The sequence below is a fragment of the Macaca thibetana genome, chromosome 11, assembly GCF_024542745.1.
Source record: "Macaca thibetana thibetana isolate TM-01 chromosome 11, ASM2454274v1, whole genome shotgun sequence".
Classification (NCBI taxonomy): domain Eukaryota; kingdom Metazoa; phylum Chordata; class Mammalia; order Primates; family Cercopithecidae; genus Macaca; species Macaca thibetana.
Genome location: NC_065588.1, coordinates 56,270,348 through 56,290,939, shown reverse-complemented (window position 1 = coordinate 56,290,939; position 20,592 = coordinate 56,270,348).

Genomic DNA, 20,592 nt, shown 5'->3' with positions numbered 1-20,592 from the left:
GGTAGGTGATATAGTGGTAACCCTACTAGCACTTTTTGGCAACCCAGTGAGCACTGAGTGACATTCTGCTGTATTAGGTGTGATGGGTTTGCAATTGGGAGTGTGGTTTACTAAGGACATTTGTGACACTGTGGATTATGTGCGGTGCATCAGCCTGGTCCCCAAGATACTGTGAAATTAATACTTTTACACTGGACACTGAAGACAGTTTGTGTGAGCATTGCATTTCATATATTATTCTGCTATGTTATTTTTGCCTTTGCTATAAATAACATCACTAATGAATGTCAGTCTCAGAGTTTAAAAACGGATTTTCTGTTTATCTAATGCATTCTTATAGAAGTCTCAAAATATAAGTGACAACATAATGACATCTTGTTTTACCCATAAGGTAACGATCATTTCTTCAATACCTCTACTTTATATATATAAATCCCTTAGTAATCACTGATGGATCATCAAAAAGCAGTATAAAAATAATTTATCTTTATTGTAAGGAAGAAGTTAAGAAAACACCTTTAAAAAAAAGTGGGTTACATTAAAGATAACTAAAACACTTATAAAGTGAATCACAATGTTTTATCAAGGCAAAGAGAACTTCAAAAAGACAGTTTAATTGAGTTTAAGACATATCTTGTTTTCTAACTAGGATTTTCTTTCTTTCAAAGGTTTCTGTGATTGCTTGTTTAATTTTCTGTAACTTCCTTATGCATCACAAAGGGTTAGCATTTCAATTAAGTTTTCAAAGATTTCTGCCCATAACTCTTCATCTTGACTCAGTTATTGCTCAGGAAGTGTTAGCTGTTTATTGCTATTAATAATTTTAGGCATTTATGATAAAATACATCTCAGTGATGTAAAACAGAGATTTCTATATGATGAAATCAATTCTCTTAATCTTAGCCAAAAATTTTAACAATATCCTAGTAGTACAAGTAGTATTTCCAAATCAGTACAAAAGCTTGATCCTCATATACATGCATTAGCTGAGCAGAAAGATGCTTCCCATAAAACCATCTGGATGAAAACCTGATCCATTTGGCTACTGGAAAAAGCAATGTTAAGCATATTCACTAATATCCTTTTTATAAATGAACAGAATAACTAACATTCTATAGAGATACAATCCATTTAAATCCACTTAAATTCTAATGGTCACTGCATTATTTTTAATATCATTGAACCTAAATTTAAACACTTTGAAATCTGGTGATTCCATTTGTGTGTGTGTGTGTGTGTGTGTGTGTGTGTCAGTAAATGTAAAGCAACCTTCCATAAAAGCAAATTAACTTAAATACTTGTTTAGTACCTATTTTTTTAGACATTGCTTGACGCAGATTACTTACAAATACTTGTGTGTTGGTTATTTTTCTCCTGCAATAATACTGAATTTAAAATAAAACTCCAAAATTTCAAAGAGTTTAAGAAATTAAACTTATTTCAGATTCATAGAATTGTAGGTGAGCTGCAGTTTTGCAGCTATCAGTCAGACTCAGATTGACTTAGCTGGACCAGGCTGGACTACTGATTTGGTGTTATATTTTTCCTCCATATACCTTTATTCCTGTGTTCAGGCTGAAAAAACAGTGTCTACCTGGGGCTGCTCTTTGCGTGGAGAGAGTAAGCTCCCTGAGTGTTGGTGGGCACTGCCATGCCTCTTAAGGCCTTAGATCAAAACTGGCACAATTTATCACTTCCACATCCCATCAACTAACTCATATGGCCATACCTGAAGTCAGTAGTGTGGAAAAGTGTACTCTGCCAACAGGGAAGCCACAGTAAGGGAATGTAGCAATGGTAAAGGAAGAATTGTGGTAAAATAGTATGACCTCTCACACCTTGAACCAATCCCATCAGATCTCAGGGAAACAAACTTGAAAAATCAGCTATATATCCCCATGAAAATACAGATATGTTAAGGTTAAAATGGATGCAGGCAACAGTGCTCTTCAAGTCATCTCATTACAAGTCACCTGGGGAGACTTTGTTTTAACACTGAGGCTCAGAATTTCTCCTGAAGATTTGTGTTTACTTGATCTAGAACGGGGCTCAGGCACCAGTATTTTTTAAAAGCTCTATTTTTTCAAAGTGTAGCCAGGTTGTGAAAGTGACCAAGATCTTTTCCCAGTATATGCTCCCATTAATAATATCTTTCTCTCTCAGAGGTTTGAAAACTCAGAAGTTGTTTAGAAAGTCAATTTAATCAGATAAAGATGGTTTTGATGAAATAAGCTGTTATTTTGCTTACAGCCAATATTTTTTAATTGTGGCTACCGGTTTGACCAGAATCTGAACTGTTTTGATGAACAGCATTTTCTGGTGATTAAGTAGACACAGAATATACAGGTATTCTTCCTCCATGGTATCTGAGAAAACAAAGCTGTTTTGTGGTCACTGATTGGGCAAAGATGCCAGAAAGAAAAGGTTGTATTATTCATTGATTTTCTGTACATTTTCCTCCTTTTAGTCTTTCAGTCCATCTAACAGACTCACTCCACCACTGGGCTGCATTCTTAATAAGTTGTGTGTGTGTGTGGGGGGGGGGGTTTGTTGTTGTTTTGGTTTTTTTTGTTTGTTTGTTGTTTTTTTGTTTTTTTGAGACAGAGTCTCACTCTGTTGCTGTGGCTAGAGTGCAGTGGTAGGATCTCGGATCCTTGTGATCTTCACTTCCCGGGTTCAAGTGATTCTCGTGCCTCAAGCTCCTAAGTAGCTGACATTCCCAATCATTTTCCACACAATCTAGGAACTCATACCATGACCCATTTATGACCCGAGGCTTTCTTTTTTGGTTTTTACTCTCAGTATATTTGCTCCATAATACAATTGTAGAAATGCTTCTGGGGACAACTGTATTACTACAAAAGATACAGACTAGGCTAGAAAACAAAATCCTTTCTCTGAATTTCTCAGACTTGATTACTATACCTTCAGTTTATCAGTTCAATAATGGACTTTAAAAACTTGTTTCCACTTCCTACTTAAGATAAATAAAACTTGCTTCTTTTTGCAACCAATTGACTATATTAGAATTCTATCTCCTTCTGTCTATAGTATTCATTTATTTAACCATCTTAGTTTCAACCAGTAACTTAGATAACATTTGCACTTTAACAAGGTTTCAATGGTTTAACAAAAATGAATTAAAAACTATGGAAATTACTGATATTACCAGGTACAGTGGTGCATGCCTATAATCCCAGCTACTTGGGAGGTTAAAATGGGAGGACTGTTTAAGCTCATGAGTTCAGGACCAGCCTGGGCAACAATCCATGATCCCATCTTGAAAAGAAATTATAGATATTGTAACATGAGTGTTACAGATGTTATAACATGAAGTCTGAAATATTTCTTGCAAGAGGAAAAATTTGAGAAATAACAGATCGCATTCTATATTCACTTTATAAACTTATGACATATATGGGAATCTATCCATTTGCTGTGGTTTGAATGTTTGTGATTCCCCAAAATATATCTTTTAAAATTATAATCCTCACAGTGATGACATTAGAAGGCAGCATCTTTGGGAGGTGATTAGGTCATGATGGTGGAGCCCCCATGAATAGGCTTTAATGCCCTTGTAGGAGAGACCGTAGATCTGGTGCTTTCTAGCATGTGAAGACAAAATGATAAGGTGCCATCTATGAACCAGAAAGAGTCCTCCCACCAGACACCAAATCTGCTGGTGCCTTGCTCTTGGACTTCTCAGACTCCATAATTACCAGGAACAAAATTCTGTTGTTTATAAGCCACCCAGTGTATGGTATTTTGTTATGGATGCCTGAATGGACTAAGACAGTATTCAAATTAATCACTTGAATGATCATACGTTCAAGAGAGCATGAAGTCCAAAATTCCTCTTGCGGATTTCCCCACTTCAGTAAACCTAGGTTGTTGCAGGAAGTCAGGGACCCTGAGCAGAGGGACCGGCTGAAGCCGCAGCACGAGAACATAAATTGTGAGGATTTCATGGACATTTATTAGTTCCCCAAATTAACATTTTTATAATTTCTTACACCTGTCTTTACTGTAATCTCTGAACATAAATTGGGAAGATTTCATGGACACTTATCACTTCCCCAATCAATACCCTTGTGATTTCCTATGCCTGCCTTTACTTTAATGTCTTAATCCGGTCATCTTCTTTGTAAGCTGAGCAGGATGAATGTCGCTTCAGGACTCTGTGATTGTGTCAACTGCACAAATTGTTTGCAGAGCATGTGTGTTTGAACAATATGAAATCTGAACATCTTAAAAGAAGAACAGGATAACAGCGATGTTCAGGGAACAAGAGAGGTAACTTTGAACTGGCCGCCGCTAAGTTGGACAGAACAGAGCTGTATTTCTCCTCTTCCAAAAGCAAATAGAAGAAATATCGCTGAATTCTTTTTCTCAGCAAGGAACATCCCTGAGAAAGAGAATGCGCCCTGAAGGTAGGCTTATAGACGGCCCCTTTTAAGGCGTCCCGTCTTTTATGGTCCAAGCCAAAGGGATGAAATAAGCCCCGGTCTCATGTAGCGCTCCCAGGCTTCTTAGGACGATGACAATTCCCGCCTAATAAATTTTGGTCCGACAGGTTGCTGCTCTCAAACCCTGTTTCCTGATAAGATGTTATCAATGACAATGCGTGCCCGAAACTTCATTAGCAATTTTAATTTCGCCTCATCCGGTGGTCCTGTGATCTCGCCCTGCCTCCATTTACTTTGTGATATTTTATTACCTTGTGAAGTATGTGATCTCTGTGACCCACACCCTATTCGGGCACTCCCTCCCCTTTTGAAAATCGCTAATAAAAACTTGCTGGTTTCAGGGCTCGGGGAACATCACGGATCCTGCCGACATGTGATGTCTCCCCCAGACACCCAGCTTTAAATTTCTCTCTCTTGTGTTCTTTCCCTTTATTTCTCAACCCAGCCTAGACACTTAGGAAATAGAAAAGAACCCACGTTAAACAGTGAGAGCGAATTCTCCCAATACTAGGTGCATTCTAATATATGAGAAGCCAGTTGCTTATACATCATGATGCTCTACACCCCAATAAGTGTTTGTGTCTCTGTCTGCTATTTTTGCAAGTATGTGTGGCTTAGTGATCAGTTTCCCAGCTATTGTTGCTGTTTGAAGGCACATGATCCCCCGCTTTCTGTGTTACACTTGGCTAAGGGTTTAATCTAAAGCTTATCATGGTTTAAGACTCATTGCATTTTGTATTCTGTCTTAGTCCTTATTCCTGAAAGACCCCCACCATTCCAGGTTTGTCAGGTTTATGGTGACTGTAGCCTCAATCAGTTTTCCTTTTGGTGACTCTTGTCTTTTCTTGCTATGAAACTTTAGTTGAATCTCAAAAAAAGAAATGAATATGTTCTTTATTCCTTCACTCCCAAAGGCAAATGGTCTAAATACTTGTTTTATATTTGTTTGGTTTTTTTCTTTTGTTTGATTGTTAATTTCTCCCCTGTGGTTAGCTTGGCATATCAATGGGAACCTAGAGGGAGAGTTAGTTACTTCCCTAGAGCTAATGTTCACTTACCTTTTAATTACTTACCTTTGAATTCCATAACTAAGAATAGTCTTTCACTCCTGAGAATCCTTTAGAACCTTCAAAGTGGGGAAGAAGTGTAGAGTGAGCATCATGTTATCTAATGAGGTGCAGGGCTATGAGAATTCATAAACCACTTTGGTTAGACTATCCCCATTCTCCACTGCAACACAGGGATATAAGTCACGTTCTAAGAAAACAAGTTTAACACCTTGTTGATATATCAACCAAACCTCCCTCCCTTGAATAGAACCAGAGTTGTCCTGCAAAAGGCAATCACACACTTTATGCCATTGCTTGAGATAATTCTTTTTAGCTCCATCTCAGGATCATACACTTCCCTTTGGAATGTATCTTTTAATCTGAGTGCCCACTGCATGGTCTTAACTATACTTGTGATCAAAAGAGGATTGCACATTGAGCTGGAGTATGTGGGCTTTGAAAGTCTATTCACATTCTATCCAAGCTATTCCTCAGGCCCTCCACCTCCACATGGGTCTCTAGGGCTCTTTTTAGGAAGTGTTTTTTTGTTTGTTTGTTTGTGTTTGTTTGTTTGTGATGGACTTTCTCTCGTTGCTCAGGCTGGAGTGCAGTGGTGCCATCTTGGCTCACTGCAACCTCCACCTTCCGGTTTTAAGCGATTCTCCTGCCTCAGCCTCCTGAGTAGCTGGGATTACAAGCACCCGCCACCACACCTGGCTAATTTTTTATATTTTGGTAGAGATAGGGTTTCACCATGTTGGCCAGGCTGGTCTCCAACTCCTGACTTCGAGGATTTACCTGCCTCAGCCTCCCAAAGTGCTGGGATTACAGGCATGAGGCACCACGTCCAGCCCTTAGGGAATATTTTAATGCATCATTCTTCTTAAATATGACATCAGGAAAAAAGTAACCAGCCCTCCCACATAGAAGGGGAGCCCATACTTTGCCCAATTAAGCATAGATTTTGATGGTTTTTGACTAGCTCTTGCCAAAAGATTTCAGGGCCCACAGCAAGAGTAGAAATAGAGAATCATACATTTAAAGTTAAAATCAAGCTAACAAACCATTACATAAGACATGTCCTATTCTCCTACCTTGATAAATATATCTGTATAACAATGTAGAAGACCCAGTTTGAACTTCGTTTTCAGAGGATTTGGATTTCCTCAGTGGTATAAACACAGTCATCCCTGGGGCATAGGTGCTTAAACTTGACTCAGGTTAATTTAGACAGAGAATTCTAGAATTTCAAGTACCCAGAACATAGTCCAGAAGAAGAAAAGGCCTGGACTCAAAGTGAGTCTACCTCCTTGGTCCCTTGACTCCTTGATAGCTTAGAAGAGGTGTAGCCAGAGGGACTAAAGCTGAGCCCCCTAAATTACAGGGACCAGGTCTGTTGCCTGAGGCTTAAGGATGGACTGGAGGGACTTTTCTCTACATAACAGAAGGAGCATAGTAGGGACTTTTGCAGAAATTTGAGAAAGAGCAGAACAAAAAAGAAGGAAGATAAAGAGACGAATCAGTAGATGGTGTGAGTCTGAAACTAGGTGAGTTCTCTAAAACGCAACAGTAATGAAATGGCCAAAATCTTTAAGAATAAAATGCTTACTGTAATTTGGAAGTGTTTAAAAAAGCAATGAAAGTAGTTTCAGGAATTTACAGAGCAAGGCAAAGTTTTTGTAAGTACTGAGTATTAGAGAAGTGTGTGAATGCAAGGAGGAACAAGTTGGATAAAGCAGATTTTGAGGCAGAATCAGAAGATTTTCCTGATACAATAGTTTATACAGAGAGTTGACTTTTTCTAAAGTGCCATAGCTTTACCTAGAGGAGAGAGGGAAAGATAAAGGTTCAGACACTCAGAAAATTCTGGACTATTAACAATTACAAGCCAATGACAAATGAGAAGAATTCTAGATTTCTAACTTATATCTTGCAACTTTACTTTTAAATGAGTAAAAATATGCCTTGCAACAAGTTCAAAGTAATAAAACAACATACAGAGAAAAGAAAGTCTCCCATTTGCTTCTCTCCCCAGCCACTCATTTTTCCTCAATGGAGTAATTACTGTTGTCAGATTCTAATAACTCCTTTCAGAGATAGCGTATATATATTCAAATATATTTATATTTTTCTCACAATTATAGCAACTATACAGACTCTTCTGTACTTTGTGTTTATACTTTACTATATATCTTGGTGATCCTTCCACAAGTGTATGTTTCATGTTGCCTCATTATTTTTAATGGGCTGCATAGAGCCTGTTGAATTGGTGTAATTTGATTTACTTTACAAATCATCTATTGATTAAAATTTGGGCATATAGTTTTATACTTGTGCATATATATATATACACACACACACTATAAAACCCTGGATGTGGAATTTCTGAATCTATGTTGATAGAGAGTACTAAGTCATATTTCATAGAAGTTATAATGGATTGGATTATTATTTAGCAAATATTCATTCCAATTCCCACGCCCTTGTGGTTTCTTATTTTATACCACCCCACTGACTTTGGTCTTGACCATGTTGTTACAAGAAAAACTTGGGACTGTTACCTTCCCCTGTTCCCAAACTGGAAAGGAACTAAGAGATCAAAGAATGACTTAGATAAGTCCACCTTGGCAAGTAGGTCAACTTATTAGGACTTACATACAGGACACTCTTGGATGGTGGCAGGACAGCTCTAGAGATCTGCACTGCCTCCCATCTCTAAACTGCTTGTAAGCTAATTTTCTGCCTCTTTGCTTACTGTGTTTCTGTAGGTCAGTTTTAGATCAGCTCGATATGCTGACTTTGGCTCACCAGAGTCTCTGCCAAATTCAGCCAATTTTAACCAAATCACAGCTGATCTGCATACCAATGAGGATAAAATAAATGTTTGTTGTTGCAAACCACCAACTCTGGGAGGCAGGGAGCATTAAAGCAGCAATAGCCAACTGAGACTGGTTTGGGTTTTTCTTTTTTTTTCTTTTTTTTCTTTTTGGTAGGTTCTTAGACACTCCAGGGATGTTTGGGTTCTCAGGGATACCTGTTCCTTAACTGGACAACATGACCTTGGCTCACTGCCCAGCCTTCAAGGTTCAGGCAGCAGACATACACCCTTTAGCCTAGTGGGGAATCCATCACACTACATACTACTTGCTTGAACTAATCAGATGTGATCAGAAGTTACAGTGTGCAGTTTTTGAGCTTAGGCCTTAAAACGTATGGCACTATTCCTTTGCACTCTTCTAATGTACCATAAGAATAACATGCTTCAGGAAGCTGGTGCCCTTTGACCCAGAGCCCTCACACTAAGAGAGCCTTAAAACCTAGATTTTAGGGCTGTTTCTGGTCAGCTCCATATGCTGACTTTGACCCACTAATGTCTGATCAGAATGCTTGATCTCATCTGTATAAAAGCTCTTATTTTAGTGTGAAGTTGAGCATCTTTTCATATATTGAAGATCTGTTTTGTATTAACTTTTCCATGAAATCTCTTACTATCTTTCTTAGCATTAATTTCTCAGAAAGCAGAGCCTAAGCCAGACAGCTTATTTCTTTTGCACAGGGAATAAAATTCCAGAGAGCAACAATGGATTTGAGGAGTATAGTAGGGAAGATGAGAAAGACAGTAAAATAAGGCAGTATCAACCTGGTTGTGCAATTGGTTTTTGATTAGGATCTCCCTGAAAATCCACATAAAATATGTCTAAGGACTTCCATATGAGAAAGGAAAAGTATATTAATCAGATTCTATCTCCTATTAGTCAACGTTTGGTCACATGAGGAATTAATTCACTGCAGTTCCAAGTTGCATATAGTTGAGCAGTGAGTGAGTTTCCACAACAGCACCATCAACAAACAAGCTCCAAAATGGAGCCAAAAGGCAGAAAGTTTGAGCGGAGTTGTCTGCATTAGGTGGTGACTATGTAAAGTTAATCAGAGTCCATACAGATCTAATTGCTATACTGACAACTAGAAGAAGGGACAAGTGAATAAGAGATTATCTGAATAGATGTACAGTAAGTGTTTGATAGAGTCAAAACCTTGCATCACTCAGATTATCCATGCCCTTCATTATATCCAGATTCCACGTTGCAATATGAAGCCTGCATTTTTGTGAGAACATAAGAGGGGAGACTCAAGCCCAATGAGTCACAAAATGCACAATGAGTTCAAAATAGTAGCCAGCTTCAATCAATTAAATACTTATAGCAAGAGTGTTCAGCCTTCACTGCTGAAGCTGATCCCCAGGCCATAATTGTAAGTCATCAACTACTGCTTTAACACCGATCCTAGAATACACTCACCTCAGTCAACACTTCAACTGGTCTGTTTTGCTGGCTTGGTAAAGTGATGCTGACTGTCACTTCTCATCAGTCTGTAGTTGCTTTGTCCTTATTGAACTGCAGTTGTGGCAATTGTATGGCAAAACTTATCACTGGGTGTGACAGCTTAAAAGAGATATTAAAGCTATCACTGGATTGCTGACATATCTTTCTCTGTCCCCAATATGTGGCAGCAACTCAAGTTTCTCATAGTGATAACAGTCTATTACCTCTGCCATTAAAATCGCTCTGTTGTTTTTCTACTGCCCTACTGGATGAGTGAGAAAGTGACCAAGATCAGTGGAACTCTTTCTTTGGTTTAAAAGGCCTTTGATAAAAGACATAAGAATTTAGATCAATAACTTTATGACTAAGGTTATATGAGGATAAAAAACAAAAAAATTCTCCAATGGGCCTCTGAAATTGAGGAGGATGAGGGCAATCCTACTTTCATTCCATAGTTTTTAGACCTACGTTTTTGATTTTTAGAGTCACAGAATCGTATATCAGCCATTATTTCAGCATGTCTTGCTAAAGACCAAGCAGCATCATTATCTATTGAGGATCCTAGCACCACTGGATGGATGGATGGATAGAGATAGGTAGGTAGATAGAGAGGGAGGGAGAGAGAGAGAGATGTGGATGGATGGATAGATAGATTACTTCAAAAATATAAATATACCCAATGAGAGCTGCACCTTTTCTGCAGTGGAAAAAAGAAGTAAAGTATAAGCAATTTGCTTTTACTTTGGATAGGCTAACCAAATCTGGACTACTGAACCCTAACTTCAGTGAGGTGGCAGATCCTTGAATCTTTATAGGCTTAAATTCTACCTTCTGGCATATATGTTTTATTTAGGCATGTAGAATATGTGACTCTTCTCACCAGGTTCAAATAGTATGCTGCTATCAAGATAGTGAACCGGTACAATGTGTGTGGAAAATTATGATAATTGACATCTCAGTGGACAGAGAGAAAGAGTTAGTCTGTCCCCCAGGGAAGGACAGGGACTGATTGCAACTATCTCTTCATGAAAAGGTAAAATGCTTTTTATTTTCCTTATTGATAGAGAACAAAAAGATAACACTTGCCAGATCAATGACACACACAAAGTGCTACAGGCTTTAATGATCTGCTCAAATAAAAATCCAACATGGCAGCTGAAATGGAATCTGTCAATTGTTCAAATTGACGGTTGTCAATTTTCACAGACTGTTTTCTATCTCAGTTTTGGAAGGACTATAGTAGTTCATTAAATAACATAAAACCCCTAGCATTTCTTCCCATAAGACATTGTTGCTTCTGATTTATGTCTTGGCAGGGACAGAACAGTTTCCAGAAGTTTCTCAGACTTACATTTTTATTTCATACTATAATGTCTCTTATTTTTCTAATTAGGAAACCTATGTGATTATTCTGACAGCTGCTAGGTATATCGATTTTAAATATATGCTACAGGGTAATAATCACAAAATGTATCCATGGGTACTTTTAGATATGCTAAGAGATAGACTTGCCCCAAATTATTTTCACTTGACCTTCATAATTTCTTACTTTGGCAAGCCCGTAATTGTGTTTTGGTTTCTTGGGTATTAATGTTAGATCAAACACACCTGGAAAACAACCACAGGTTATTTTCCATGGGGAAAGAATTGGAAAGTTTGGTTGTATATATTTTTAGAGGCGTTGAAGGGTCTTTCTTCAAGACCCAGACTTCTTCAACCAATGGCTCTGGGTTTGTGAATTTAATTTGAAATAATCTGAGCAAGGGACCATAATTTTTCATTGCAGTAGCTTGCAAAGTATTTTGTTCAACAGTTCTTGAGTTTCAATTACCCAATACCACCCCTGTTAGTGGTCCGTCTTTCTTAACTCAAGAAACATCATGTGATTAGTCAATACCAAAGAATTGTAATGGTCAAGGTTTTCTGATTGCCCCTCTGGCCTTTTTGCCCATTAAGGTAAGTATACCCAGTTTGCCTCCCACATTTAAGTGCTCAACTTGGTCTCTACCATTTTTTAATTTCCTCATTCATTTGATACTAGGAAGCTAAGTTCCACAGTAACAAATCCTACCATCAACTCCAGCTAACAAAAAACGACCACCACAAGTTTGTTAAATAATCTAGTGTCATCTTTTTCCAGTACATTTCTTGATGCCTTAATGAAAGAGGTTACTTTAGCCCCTTTCAGGAAACACAGGAAAGTGGCAGATTTTCAGGCCTTACATTATCATTCTGTTCTAACATTCATGCCTCCCTGACCTTCTGCCTTTTCCTCAATACTATGTCAGAAATGTTTTGACATTTATCCAAAATTCAGCAAAGTCCCTCATCACATCCAACCTTCAGGTAGCCATCACAACAGATACTGGGCAGATGGCCTTGCCAAAACATTGAACAGCAAGTGATGGATGAGCTGCTCATGTCAACAATTGTTACCAACCAGTCATATGTTCTGTTCTTAGTTTCAAATTTTTGAAGACCCACTCCAAAATCTGTTCCATTGCTTTCTAACAGTAGGTATTAAGCAAGTATTGCAATTTATTCAGCTTTAAGGCATTTTTTTTCCAGGATGGTGCTGATACCTGACTGATTATCACCCTGAAGTCACGAAGTCAATGAAACTTTGCAGATGGTTTAATTAAATGTGTCTCCTGCAAAAAAAAATCATGTGTTGGAAATTCTCAATGCAACAGTGTTGGGAGGTGATATTTAATAGGAGGTGTTTAGGTTATGCCAGCTCTGTCCTCATGAAGAGATTAATGCTGCTATAAAATGGGCTTGCAGAAATGAGTTCACTCTATTCTACTCTTCTTTGATGTGAGGATAGTGTTTCTCCCCTCCAGAGCATACAGCACTGAAAGTACCCTCTTTGAAGTAGAAATCAGGGGCCTTACCAAATACAAGGTGTCAGTACCTTGATCTTGGACTTCCCAGCCTCCAGAACTGGGAGAAAAAAAAAATGTTTGTTTTTTATAATGACTCATTCTTAGGTACTCTATCACAGCAACACAAACCAACTAAGAAAGCCAGGGAAGATTCAGGGTAGGATAAGTGTTATCTTACAAGCTACAAGTCAAGTCACTAGTACCAAGAAAAAAGAGCTTTCTGTCTTACAAAAGAAAGAGGGCAACTTTTGACACCCAGTTAATTCAGACTCATCCACATATACAGATCTATCCTAGGCTTCAGAATTACATTTTCCTATAAGGGTCCTGACTTTGACATTAGAAGTAATTGAGACTGGACAGTCCATCTCTTCTGCAGTTTTGCCACCCTTGTGACTGTATCTTGGGCTTAACTTTTCAGCCTTTTTCCTTGGGACTACTGTAGTTGGATATTTCCTTAAAAGCTACAATGGAAGATTTCTGGCTTATTGAATTACCAATTGGCTTCCATTTTCTTTTTGCAACATTTCTGATTAAAATTTAAATTAGAACCCAAATTTAAAATAAACCAAAATACTCCACCTTTTAAAATTATTGTACCTATATCATATAAGCTCCATAAACCACCAAAAGTACCAATATTTATCTTACATCCATCCTTGATCCCAATGAGACACTTATTTTAAATATTCTCAAATTACTGTGTGTATTTGTCCTAGTCCATTCAGGCTACTATAACAGAATATCTTTGGCTGGATAATGCATAAATAGCAGAAATTTATTGCTCACAGTACTGGAAGCTGAGAAGTCTAAGATAAAGGTCCAGAAGGTTTGGGGTCTGGTATATTAGTCCATTCTCATGCTGCTAATCAAGGCATACCTGAGACTAGATCATTTATAAAGAAAAGAGGTTTAATTGACTCACAGTTCAGCATGGCTGGGGAGGCCTCAGGCAACTTACAATTCTGGCAGAAGGGGAAGAAAACATATCCTTTTTCACATGGCAGCAGTAAGGAGAAGAGCCAAGTGAAGAGAGCAGACACTTATAAAACCATCAGATCTCATGAGAACTTACTACCATGAGAATGGCATGGGGAAAACAACCCCTGTGATTCCCACCAGGTCCCTCCCAGAACACGTGGGGATTATGGGAACTATAAGATGAGATTTGGGTGGGGACACAGCCAACATCATCTGGTAAGGCTTGTTCCTCATAGATGGGATCTTCTCTGTGTCTCACGCTACAAGTTGGGCAAAGCTCCCTCCAGACATCCTTTATAACAGCACTAATCCCATCAGCAGTGTGGAGCCTTCATGGCCTAGTTTCCTTCTAAATGCCACTCCCTTATGCTATTGAGATTAGGTTTCCACATATGAATTTTGGGGGATACCATTCAGATGACAGTAGTATTTTAGTTAATTTCTATATTTTCTATTATAATTCAGAGATCTGTTCTCCAGTAGTATAATTCCTCTCATTCACATTTATTTTTTAGAGTTTTCCTAGCTATTGTTTATTTTCTAGTTATATAAACTAGAATTAGCCTAGCTAGTTCCAAGATGTCCATTTGATCTTTTTATTGGGAAAGTGAAACATTTAGCTAGTCATAGGTAAAATTGTCACTTTAAAGATGTCAGGTATTGCTAGTAAAGAACATTGTATGCTTATATGTTTTTATTATATTACTAAATACATTTACAGGCATTTTGGAGGGAGTTGGGGGAAAAGTGTGGAGATTACTGTTGTAAATGAGGCCTGTTTCTTATTCATTTTCATATATTTTACTCATCCACATTATCTTTTAATTTTTAATATAAATATTTTAAGCATACAATCATATATGCAATAATAATAATGTCTTATAAACATTTCTGGTGCTTTATTTCCTTTTCTTGTCTAATTATTCAATCTGGCATCTTAAGAACAACATAGAACAATATTGGCGACACTTTTGTCTGGATTTACAACACTTTCAGTGCTCCTTTATTAAACATGATGGTGGCTTTTGATAACATTAATGATGTATGTATTTTTGGAGAACACATTGTAGAAATACACGGTGATGTGATTTTACATCTCAATTTGCTTCTACTTTTTTACGAAAACTCTGAACTATGAACTATATAGCATATCTATTTTCAGATTCTTAATTTTTATACTTGATACTTTTCTTTTACATGACGGATAATTAGGCCAGATAGGTACAGAAGACCAAATTCAAAACCTCAACAGGATAAAAAAAAATGACAAAGGAAATGTGAGAGTTCTTAAAATGGGTGTGAATGAAGTAATTTAGATGACAAAGAAGTTACATCAGTGAAGAAAAATTTTTTTAAAAAAGGTAAACTTATAGATAGGAAGAATAGAAATCCTTCAGTTATTAATCATTGATCAGAATACTCATAGATAATATATGAACAGGGGTTATACCCAGAGAAAATTTATTTCTTAAAAATTGTGTTTCCAAAAGATTTGAGAACATATGAAGAAGAGTAAGATGATTTAATGCATCACTTTAAAAAATCGTATTTGGCAGCAGGACCGTGGATGGACCAGCATGAGAAGATTGCAAAGTGAATACCCAGGGAGCTGAGGATCAGAATATCAGAAATGAAAAATATTTTTGAAAGGCTGGGTAAAAAGCATTATTAAATTTTAGAGAAAATGGGAAAAGGAAAAAAACTAAATATGGTTTCACCTGGTCATAAGCACAGTAGAGAACAGTGCTGTGTTTTTAACATTGAGGAAATAGGAAAGTGAGAAAGAAGAAAAAGAAGCAAATCAGAGTGCTGAAATCCAGTTAGAGTAAATTGATGATAACATCAGTGTAGTAAGATTAACTTTCAAGGAAAAAGGAAGACCCTGCCAGGAACACAGAGAAGCTGAGGCTGAGGAAATAGGGAGGAGGAGACCCTAATGTTGGTGTTAACTAAGATGAAGAGCTAGTGCCTGTATACAGCAGCAGAGACAAATAATAAGAAATAGGGTGTAAAGTGCTTCAGCTAATACAGAAATGTGTTAAGCACACAGGTTTGAAGGGAAACTTATTAGCTCAAAGTTGTACTAAATGAGAAATTTCAAGTGAATAAGAGGGAAGAAGCTTGAAGAAATTTGCCAAATTGTAGGCATCTTAGATAGATATGGGAAAGGAGAAAGGAGGCAGTTAAAGCTTCACACGAATAGAGATGGATGAGAGTGGCATTCAGAAGTGGAAAGAAAAAAATTAAGAGGAAGAGAAATAGGTATCAACAGAAACTGAGAGACAGGGCTTAAAAGGAGGAAGATATTAGAAGTGAGAAAGAGTTTCAGAAAAAAATATAAACTGTAATGAAGATAGAGGAAGACAATTGGTTATGAAAAAGAAAAAAATAGTTATATGCAAGTCAATTCTGTAGGAGCAATGAAGAAACAGTAGCAAGAGTGAAATCAGAGATCTATGGATTTAGATCTCTGAATGGTGCTATGTAGAAAAGTGGGTGGGGAAGTGGGATTGCTAATTTTATATGTCAGCTTGGCTAGGCTAAGCTCAAATACCAGTGTAGAAGTTGCTGTGAAGGTATTTTTTAGATGTGATCAACAATCATGTAAATCAGTAGACTTTAAAGAAAGCAAATCACCGTCCATAATGTGGGTGGGCTTCATCCAATTAGTTGAAAACTTTCACAAGAAAAGGCTGAGGTCTCCCAATGAGAAAGGAGTTCTGCCTCTAGACTGCTTTCAGACTCAAGACTGCAACATCAACTCCCACTGGAATTCCTAGCCTGCAGTCCTGCCCTTCAAATTTCAGACTTGCCATCCCCCACAGTCTCATAAGCTAATTCCATAAAACACATAAACACATACATACATCCTATTGGTTGCATCCTATTGATTCTGCTTTTCTGGAGAACCTTGACTGATACAAGTGGAATATTAACAAAGCAGCCTGATAGTACTTTTACCAACAGGTGGAATCATAATACTCATTAACATTTGAAACATGAAGCAAATTAAAAGCTTGAAAACATTTGTTCCATTTATTTGTAAAAGGTAGCTATAACTAAAGAATTACCATGACTGATTGTGGCCAGGTGCAGTGACTCACACCTGTAATCCCAGCACTTTGGGAGGCCGAAGCTGGCAGATCACTTGAGGTCAGGAGTTTAAGACCAGCCTGGCCAACATTATGAAAGCCCTCCTCTACTAAAAATAAAACATAAAAAATAATTAGCTGGGCATGGTGGCACGTTCCCGTAACCCCAGCTATTGGGGAAGCTGAGGCAAGAGAATCGCTTGAACCAGAGAGGCAGAGGTTATAGCAAGCCAAGATCATGCCACTACGCTCCAGCCTGGGCAACAGAGCAAGACTCCACCTCAAGAAAAAAAATGATCACAACTGTAGTTTTAAAGCAAACCTCTTCCCCATTAGCCTCATTTCCATATTTATAGTTTACTATTAAAAACATGGCTTAGCTGCTCTCATTGTGGATCCAATAGGCCTCTGGTAGAGCATGTTTTTCATTGACTCTTCATGTATCAATTACATTGTCATCTAACTTTATATTCCGCAATATTTATATGGGTAAAGGCTATCAGTGAGATATTTACCAGAAAGATCATTGTTTAGTGTTCTTTTATTGAAAAAGTTACTAGTCTGGAATTCACCGGAAACACTCTGCTTTAGAAGAACGAATCGAATACTGATTTTAATTACTGAATATTTCCTTTTTATATCCCTACTTCGTGTAAATTATGATTTTTCACCCTAAAAAATATGTATAACATTTGGTCTACTAAAGTTTGTTTTTTGTTTGGTTTTGTTTTATTTGAAACCTACAGAAAAAAAATGACACATATCAACTATGAGAAAAAATACATTCAATAATATTACTAAGATATAGTCCTCTAGCTATAAGACTGTAGTGTTGAACGACCTGCTCACTTCTCCCTTCTTAACTGAGATAATTTGTAAAATTCTGGGAGCTAAACAAATTAAAAAGCACATAGAGACTATAAATTTTTTTTATCATCAAAGTGAACAAATATGGCAGAGTCTAATGGCATTAAAAAGGTTAGACTGTTAGTTTATAAACAAATAGGCAATATAGAGATTTAAAAGAAGCACATAAGCAGAAAGTAAAGAAGAAATTTATTTGCATTATTTTACAATATGAGCATATAATTAAAATTGGTAAATTATTTGTTTAAACAGCATGTATTAATCTGTTATTTTGTAGAATGTACATATACAATTCACCAAATTTAAGAATAATTATGTTCATCTTGAACATACTCAGTATCAAGTAAAGAAATTTTAAAGGTATTTTTTACATATGATCAGCCATCATGTAAATCAGTAGACTTTAAAGAAAGCAGGTCACCGTCCAAACTGTGGGTGTGCTTCATCCAATCGGTTGAAAACTTTCACAAGAAAAGGCTGAGGTCTCCCAAAGAGAAAGGAGTTCTGCCTTACAATATAATATAATAATATTAATATGTAGCATTTTTCTTGTAAACCTGAATAATAAATATTTGTAAAGTTAAAACACCTAAACTTAAGTAGTACTTGGTGTGTGTCAGGTACTCTTTAAGTAATTCATAAGTATTCATTTATTTTTCATAAGAATCCTATGAAGTGAATATTACCATTGCCTCCATTGATGGTGACGAAACTGAGAAACAGAAGGATTAACAAACTTGCACAAAGTCACACAGCTGGGAAGTGGCAACGCCAGATTTGAACCTTGATCTTCTGGCTTTCTTAATTATTACAATGAATTGACCTCAGTGTTGACTCTTTGCAAAGTTCTGTGGTACCAACCCAGGGCAGGGAGGCACAGGAAATCATGTTTTCAAAATGTAAGCTGTAGGTGCTAATTCTCTAGCACTCTTATCAACCCTATGAAATAAATACAAATGAAGAAATAGAGACTCAGTACACTCAAGTAATTTGCCCAAGATCACAGAGCTAGAAAACAGAAAATTATCTACCCAAGTCCATGATCTTCATCATTTTCACCAAGAATGTGAAAGCAATGGTAGAAAGAACTGATAGTCCTTAGGCATCTGTTGTGTACAAAGCTCTGCACCACAAGTTAGAGATGTACAGCACAGTCTTCATCCTGAAGAGTTCATTTTTGTGTAAAGAAACCATGCACATATAAAAATATATGATGATATGTTTTGACACTAAAAAAAATCTAAGTAGACGTTTACTACAAAATTATTTTGCAGGCAGGAAAACTTAGTTTAATGGTTTCAGTCAGGTCACAAAAAAACAGCCACTGAGCAAGGGTAACCATTATCCCGGCACTCTTGACTTCACATCCAGCCACATCTCCCCTGATACCTGCTTTCCTCCTCCACCAAAACAGCATCAACGGTAAGGTTCTAAGAGTTCAAATGAGGGAGAAAGCACTGTGGGCTGAAATAGCAACTCAATATTTACTTAAGATCTTGTTCAGGAGATTTTGTTTTTTGTATATCAGCCAATTCATTAGGAGAAGGAAGAGGATTGGATTTATTTAAAAGCAAATATGAAAATACAAGCATTTGTTTTATAATTGTGCAGATGCTATTGATTTTGCTCCACTGCTGTGCTCATGCCAGTGGACATCCAATATCATTTGTAGTATGTCTAAAGATAGAATAACCATATATTATTTGCACAATCTAAAATTGTTGGGACATTAGATATTAGAAGTGATGGAAATTGCATATGACAACTTTGGAGATGTTTCTTTGTTTAAATTCTACAATAATAGCTTTTCAGAGTTTTTGCAACATCCCTGTTAAATAACGGCTTGGACAGCCCAACAACAGAACTTTATTCTATTTAGCTAGGAATTTTCTCCCCAAACCATCTGGGCTGGCAGGTGTTCATCATCAGATCTGGGTTGCTATGAGACTGGAACTTGCTAATGCTAATGAGGTATAGAGACAGAAACCTAAATTTTGCTCATTTGAATCAACTTTATATTTGTCACTACTGGAACTACCAGCAACACCTTATGACTTTCCAAAATGCAAGATTTGTAATTAAAGGTTCCCAAGGAGGACGTTCTAGTGATCAAAAATGATAGAGCAAATTGATGGCAATGTGTGTTTGTTTTCATTTCAAACACTGTATGAATGCTAATGCTTTTCTTCTTACTTGGTAGACAGCAAGTTCCTAGACTGTATGGTTTTAAGGTGAATGGGCAGGAGAAGAATGGAAGCAGGTTTTCTCTCATATGAGAGCTGTATTCCTAGCCTGATAGAAAGGAGAGTCTCGAGTTATTTGCACATGATTGTCACAGTGAAATTTAAAGCACACCAAAAACACACAAAAACAACAGTTGTTAAAAAAAAAAAAAAATTAACCTGATGTTTTTCATTAGTTTTAGTGGTCAGCAGCATCACATCAAAACAACAGTTGTTAAAAAAAAAAAATTAACCTGATGTTTTTCATTAGTTTTAGTGGTCAGCAGCATCACATCAAATTCAACATGGTATGGCCACGAAAAGGCAGAAAGTCTGTACATAGGGCAATATTACAGAAGAATGTAGAACTGATATTTAAAATGGCCATAAGAAACTAGAGAAGCAGGTTTACAGAAATATGGCAAAGATTAGCAAAGGAAGTTACAATCGTATATGTGGTGGCCAGGATACTACTCAGACAAGTAATAGAGCAGAGAGATGTCTGGAGCCGTGTTGCATCCAGTGAAGAACTTGGGTAGATAATGTGGACACTTTGAGTGCACTAATAAGAAAAGTGATATTTAGTGATTTTATTTTCTCAACATGATGTTACTCTGTTGGGTACAGTTTGTATTACTATGAAAGCACACCATAGCTGAAGCGCACAAAATGGGTTGATGAAAATGGTAGTTTTCAATTGTCTTTTGC